The following is a 7,590-nucleotide window of genomic DNA, read 5'->3' as shown; positions in this document are numbered from 1 at the left end:
AGTCCCTGAGTGAGGAAAGTGGTGAGGTACTCATTGTAAAGATGGGTAGATTGATGAAATGTACAATTTCATCTTCTGCCTTCACTAACCCATGAGCTTTTTATTTTGTTTTGCATCTGTAGAAATCTTAAAATCTTCATCTTGAACAGACTCAATGACAGGTCTCCATTGTGTCTCTGGCATCAAATTTCAAAATGTAAACCCCCTCTGAATTCTTGCACCGCAGTCCGCTGTTTGGGAAATGTTCCTGTTGTGGGAAATGCACTTCCCCGTGTGTCACCTGCTGCTCCCCGCTTGCGCACTGGCACTGCACTCATTTTCCTTCTGACACTTGCTCACTGTGTTGCTGTGATCATACAGTGACTTGGTGTCACACAGTGCAGGAAAATGATACAGATCAAGGTTTTTGCATTGTTGCCTTCAATTGTCAGTTTATCCTTATTTTGGATTTTGAAAATGTCTGTTCTGTACACAAGTGCGTGTCAAAAACATCTGAGCGGAAGTTAGGTGTTCCGAATAATGACATTGAACACTATGCACTCTCCTCCAGTCTGGAAAACAATTCCTCACAGGCAATTTAATAGACAATAGACAGCAGGTGCAGGAGTAGGCCATTCTGCCCTTCGAGCCAGCACCACCATTCATTATGATCATGGCCTGGACATCCTCAATCTGTATCCTGTTCCTGCCTTATCCCCATAACCCTTGATTCCACTATCCTTAAGAGCTCTATTCAACTCTTTATTGAAAGAACACCTTCTGCTGTCTCGGGTTCTTCATTCCGTTGACTTCAAATCTTCACAGAATTCAACAGACCTTGTTACATATTCATTTCCTCATTTTTGTTCAGATCACTGTGTGCATTGTCTGACAGTGGGAGTGCATTGCCCCACAACCCAGGGGTCAGACCATACTCTTGGAACCGTACTATGTTATTTATCATTTTACCAACACCAGGGAGAAATATCTGCTGCTCTGCATAATTTACCCAATTCAATTATTCATAAGGTCAGAGCTTTTCGTGCATCTCTGACGAGGTGACCGCGAGGTTAAGGCGATGGACTGCTAATCCATTGTGCTCTGCACGCGTGGGTTCGAATCCCACACTCGTCGCTGTCATTAACGGCATTCAACGGTGCTGTTTTCAGATGATCACGGCTGTCGTATGGGAACGCTAATGGTCAGTTTATATGCATTTACGCTATTCCAAAATTTCCAGGAATGGTTTGAGCCTGTTGACTGAACTGTGTTGAAATGTAGGTTGCATTGGGATATTGAAAGGGAGCGTGGTTTCCTTTTGCAAATCAAGTTGCTGTGAACGTTTTTTCGTATGAAAGACATCCAGGAAAATCAAATACCGCGAGCTGCGAAGTGCATGTTTATGCAAAGGAATTCTTAATGAACGTTTTGTCAGATGAAATCAGAAGGAGATTGAGAAGAAGTAATTCATCCTGGTGAGAAGAGCACAGCGAGACAGCACAAAATGATGCCGATACTTCAAAGGGGCAGGGCGTGGGTGTCGGGGCACTGAGAATTGGCTGTAAATGCACAGTGGAGAATTGCCAATGTTGGTGCCGTGCATGGCCACGGAAAGACTGACACATTGGTCTCGCCCTCGCCCCTTGCTCTCGCCATTGATGAATGCTGGACATAAGGCACAGATAAACACAAGATGTGGGGAGCAAGCTCCCTCTCGTTATGCACACAGTGGATGCATCACATTGAACTATTAACAACTGGAGAAATCAGCATGTTACCTTTAGGGAGTGAAACTAAACTGTGGATCAATGACCGCAGATTCATGCAACATAAACATGAAAAATAATTTAAAATGTAGGGTGAAGGTTTGCTTGCTCAGCTGTAGCTTTGATATCCAGACGTTTCATTACTTGGCTAGGTAACATCATCATCAGTGGTGACCTCCAAGTGAAGAGAATCTGTTGTCTCCTGCTTTCTATTTATATCTTTCTCCTCGATGGGGTTCCTGGGGTTTGTGATGATGTCATTTCCTGTTCGTTTTCTGAGGGGTTGATAGTTGGCATCTCGATCTATGTGTTTGTTTATGGCGTTGTGGTTGGAGTGCCAGGCCTCTATGAATTCTCAGGCGTGTCTTTGATTAGCCTGTCCCAGGATAGATGTGTTGTCCCAGTAGAAATCGTGGTATTTTTAATCCGTATGTAGGGCTACGAGGGAGAGAAGGTCGTGACTTTCTTCCTGTTGTCTTACGTAGTAGTTGTGACAGTCCTTGCATGGAATTTTGTAGATGACGTTGGTTTTGTCTTTGGATTGTTCTGGTTCTTTTAAGTTTGTTAGTTTTTGTTTGAGAGTGTTGGTGGGTTTGTGTGCTACTAGGATTCCGAGGGGTCTTCGTAGTCTGGCTGTCATGTCTGAAACGTCTTTGATGTATGGACAGGTGGTTATGGTTCCTGGCTGTGTTTCGTCTGCTTGTCGTGGTTTGTTCTTGAGGAAAGTGTGGACTGTATTTTTTGAGTATCTGTTCTTCTCGAATACATTGTAAAGGTGGTTTTCCTCTGTTTTCCGAAGTTCGTCTGTGCTGCAGTGTCTGGTGGCTCGTTGGAATACTGTTCTGACGCAGCTTCGTTTGCGTGTGATGGGATGGTTGCTGGTGGAGTGAAGTATTTGGTCAGTGTTTGTCGGTTTTGTGTATGCACAGGTTTGTAGTTCTCCGTTGTCTTTTCTTTCTACTGTGTCATTCAGGAATGCGAGTTTGTTGTCGGTTTCTTCTTCCTTGTTGAACTTTATGCCTGTGAGAGTGTTGTTGATGATGTTAAATGTCTTTACTATCTTGTTTCGTTTTGTGATGACAAAGGTGTCATCTGCGTAGCGGACCCAGATTTTGGTTTGATTGTTTCTAGGGCTGTTTGTTCTAGTCTTTGCATTACCGCTTCAGCTCTGAATGCTGATAGCGGAGGTCCTATGGGTGGGCCATTGGGGGTTTGTTTGTAGACGATGTTGTTGAAAGTGTAGTGGGTGGTGAGGCACAGATCCACAAGCTTCATGATGTTTTCGTTGGTAATGTGATTGATGGTGGTTGGTGTGTGTGATGGTCTCTTCTAAAAGTGTGTTTCCTTTGCCATGTCGATGTTGATGAAGGTGAACAGTGCTATTATGTCGAATGAGACCATTGCTTCCCTTACTCTACTTTGGTGTTTTTGATGATTTTTAGGAATTCCTGGGTGGAGTGGATGGAGTGCTGTGAATCTTCTATGAGGTATTTCAGTCTTGCGTGTAGTTCTTTGTCCAGTCTGTAATTTGGTGCTCTGGGTAATGAGACTATGGGTCTGAGGGGGCTCCTGGTTTATGGATTTTTGGTAGTCCGGTTCGACTTGGCCAAAACATTGATCCTGGGACAGTCTAAGCAAAGACACGCCAGAGAATTCCCAGAGGCCTGGCACTCCAACAACAATGCCATAAACAAACACATAGATCAAAAAGCAATCTATCATCCCCGCAGAAAACATACCAGAAATGACATCACCACAAACCCCAGGAACCCCATCCAGGAGAACGATATAAATAGAAAGCAAGACACAACAGCTTCGCTTCACTTGGAGATCGCCCCTAATGATGTTACTGAGCCAGGTAATGAAATGTCTGTCTATCAAACCTACAGCTCAGCGAGCAAACCTAAACCCTAAACCTCAACCTGAGCTTCAAACCTTCACAAACCTTGCGATTTAAAGTGTCTTTATACGCATATCATTAATAGACTTTTCGTTATAATACCCGTCTGGTTGAAAGAAGAAGACATCACATTTTAAGATAGATGACAACATTACCAATTTTGTTTTGAAATTGAGATTTATTTGGTCATTTTACACAGTGAACAAGTTCATTTTAAATAATGCAAACCACATTCTCTCACCTGGAATAAAAGTGTGATTTCAATATAAACATTGTCCTTGCTAACTCGCAGTTACTCAACATGAAAAATAGGATCAACACATGTTTATTAAGCATAGATCAATTAGCACCATTATCTTACTTTGGATTGACTGCAGTATGCACATGCTAAGTAAGGTTTAAGAAAGAATTACTTTTGGAAATAATGATTTGGTGGTGACTAAAAATAATATTAGCTTCTCATGATGTGGATATTCCACCAATGGTTCCAGTGGTGGAAATGTTCAGTGGCAAGTATTTCTATGATGGTATATACGTATGTGCGCCGCCAGGGATGGGAGCTCCCACTTCATCTGGAACAGCGTCTTTTGACGTGGACCAGGGAGCATTGTGGCATCCGTCTGGGAGTTCCAACCACACCTGGAGCAACTTCCATTGACATGGAGCAGCAGGGAGCATTGGCACATCCGAATGCAAGATCTAACCTCATTGGAGCAGCTTCAGTTGGCCTGGAGCAGGGAGCTTTGGGAGATCATTCTGGGAGCTCCACTCTCACCTCGAGCAGCTTTTAATGACATGTAGCAGCAGGGAGCATTGGGACATCAGAGTGTTAGATCCAACCTCAACTGGACCACTTCTATTGACATGGAGGAGGGAATATTGGGACATCAGACTGGGAGCTCCAACCTCACAAGGATCAGCGTTTAATGACATTTAGCAGCTGGGCGCATTTGGACATCAGAGTGGCAGGTCTAACCTGAACTGCACTACTTCTACTGACATGGAGCAGGGAGCATTGGGACATTAGACTGGGAGCTCCAACTTCAAGTAGAGCCGCTTCTATTGACATGGAGCAGCAAGGAGCATTGGAACGTCAGGTTGGGAGCTCCAACATCACCTGGATCAGCTTGTATTTACATGGAAGAGGAGGGAGGATTGGGACATTAGGCTGGGGGAAAGGATATTCAACTATTTTAATCTAAAGTAAAATATGTTTCAACACCTCAGATGTTAATTGATTTATGAAGAATCTTTCCCGGGAAAATAATTAATTCTTTAGATAGTAAAGTCAAGTCCTGCAAATATTCAACTCAGGAAAACGCATTGGTACAGAGAGAAATGGGAGTGATGTTTCATGTCTTTGTCTTTTCATTTCTGGCCGTCTCTGCACTGGATTACATCACCGGAAGGACGTTTTCACTCATTTCCATCAAATACCGTCAGCTCACTAACGTAATCTAAAGGTGAAAATTAATGGGAATATGCGATGTTATGATTAGGATGGAGTTTACTTCAAATTTTGGTGAAAACGTAGCAAAGTCAGATGCAATTTCCAAGATCAGCAGTGACCTCATTGATTGGCTGATCAGATTGTGAATGGTCGTTTTTTTGAGGACAATTTGAAGTGAATCAATGATGGTGATTATCTTTGTTCTTTGTTCACCTTGTGACTGTTACCGCTTTTGCTCATGTCCTTGTTAACACCACAGCTCTGCAGCGTGTAAAACCTCAGCTGTGCATCTGGCCATTGGCACAACCATTCGGAGAGCTGGCTCCGGATCAGGCGGTTGTAAGTTCAACTTTTACTTTGCGCAAGCGCATTGTGGAGATTCATCACACATCCAACCTAATCATTTTTGTAATGCTGAGGTGGATAATATTTGAAATTTTCATCTTCACGAGCGAAAATTCTTTCACTGTCTTCGATCAGTTAAACATTGTCAAGAGCTGTCAGAGTAAAAATCACACAGCACCAGATGGTATTGAACAGACGTATTTGGAAGCACCAGTGTTCCATGCACTGCTTCTTCATCAGGTGTTTGTCAACTGTTGGAATCGAAAATGGCTTTGTCTGATTATTAAATGTATCCACCCCAGTCCAACACCAACACCTCCAAGTCATGGGTACAGTCGACACCACGAACGGTCGGTTAAAGCCCAGATGATCTTCCAAAAGATCGCGCATATTGACACAAACACCAAGCTTCTGCAGTAAAACACCCACCTGATGAAGGAGCGGCTCTCCAACAGCTAGTGCTTCCAAATAAACCTGCTGGACTCTGCCCTGATATTGTGTAATTTTTAACTTTGTCTACTCAACTCAAACACTGGCACTTCCGTATCATAGACAACATCAGTCATGTCCCACCGTTGTCAGTGAAGGCAATCCGGGAATAGCCCAATACATTGCTCATGGGTACGTTTCGTTTTCAGAAACCAACGCACTCAATCGCTGCAGCTCCGGTGGATGAAAAGGCAGAAAAGAAATAGCTGAGACTCAGTTTTGACAATATTTTGAAACTTTTTGGGAAGTGGAATCAGAGGAGAATGAAGGATTAACGGTCCGACTGTGCAGAGAGAGGGAAGGCACTATTCCCTTCTTTGATGAGCTGGGGTATTGACTGATCTAAGGCATGAAACAGATTCCTGGTTGAGCTGCGCTCTCTGCATCAGGAATAAGAAGTCCTGATTTTCTAAACGGTAATGAAACCCAGGCCACTCAGTTAAAGCGCTGAATACTAACCACTAGACCACCAGGGATGAGGGCAGAAGCCGTTGCACTGTTTCTTCATAACACAGTTTTTGGAATTATGTCACTGAAGATATGTTTCCCCTCAAAAATGATTGAATTATCGCGTGTTTACAGCACAGATCTGGGTCCCTTCATCTCGTTTCCCAACACTTGGTCTGTAACCTTGTATGCTCTTACATTTCACGTGAGGGCTAATTTCTCTGGAACGTTTTAATCTCGTAAAACACAATAAGTGGGATTAAAGTTTGAGATGGGAACTGAACCCCATTTTTAACCATAGACTGAAGCACACAGACACAGTTCCCCAAGTGTGTCACAGGCCTCGGGAGAAAACAAGCAGATTTCACCGACTTGTCTGATATTATCCCATTTCAGAGTTCAACACCAATGTCTGGTTACAGCAAAGAAAGGAAGCATTCAGCCCCTCCCGTCCCAGTGTTCCTTGCCCATTGTTTCCCCATTACTCTGTAGTTTATACTGCCTCACCTCGTTCTTGTTGCCAAACTAGATCACTACTCACGCCCGCTATTTCCTGTCCTGCCAAACTTTTTTGCCTCAAGTTCTTGGAATGAAAAACAGGAATGGCCTATTTCAAGCACTTTTCTAGTTTACAAGGACAGTGTTATCGCCACTGAGCAAGCACATTGCCAGCTCAGAGAGAAGGTCTCATCCTTTAGAAACTGAAATGCAAAGATGATTGGATAGCCTCAGTGTTGTAAACCAACCAACAAGACCGGAATCGGGCAGAGGGGATCACGCAGAGAGGGATGGGAGAATAGAATGGCGAATCTCATGGTGTCCAGGGTGATTTTAACAGAAATCTTCCCTGGTAGTATAGTGATGAGCATTCAGTGATTTCACTCTCATGGCTTGTTAAAGGTTAACGTTTACAGTAACCAATATGAAATACTGCCTGATATTTCGAAGCAGAATGATGTTGTGCAGCAGACAGAATCGTTTCCCTGCATGACATTATAAGAGAGCTCAGAAGAGCCAGGAGGAGACATGAGAGCCAGGAGGAGACATTAGAAGTTGTTGGCGGATAGGATCAGGGTTAACCCTAAGTCTTTCCATAGATATGTCAGGAATAAAAGAATGACGAGAGTTAAATTACGGCCAATCAAGAATAATAGTGGGCAGTTGTGTGTGGAGTCAGAGGAGACATGGGCAACACTAAATAAATACTTTTCGAC

The 7,590-nt window shown here is 43.4% G+C and overlaps 1 non-coding gene across 1 annotated transcript; it reads left to right on the top strand.

Moving 5' to 3' along the window:
- The first annotated feature begins 1,031 nt into the window (after positions 1–1,031).
- trnas-gcu (transfer RNA serine (anticodon GCU)) lies at positions 1,032–1,113 on the top strand. The gene has a single exon. It is a non-coding gene; the product is annotated as a tRNA-Ser (tRNA).
- The last annotated feature ends 6,477 nt before the right edge of the window (positions 1,114–7,590 follow it).

This window comes from Chiloscyllium punctatum, chromosome 50, assembly GCF_047496795.1.
Source record: "Chiloscyllium punctatum isolate Juve2018m chromosome 50, sChiPun1.3, whole genome shotgun sequence".
Taxonomy (NCBI): Eukaryota; Metazoa; Chordata; class Chondrichthyes; order Orectolobiformes; family Hemiscylliidae; genus Chiloscyllium; species Chiloscyllium punctatum.
The sequence above is the reverse complement of the archived record's forward strand: the minus strand, read 5'-3'. Positions and strand labels throughout refer to the sequence as shown.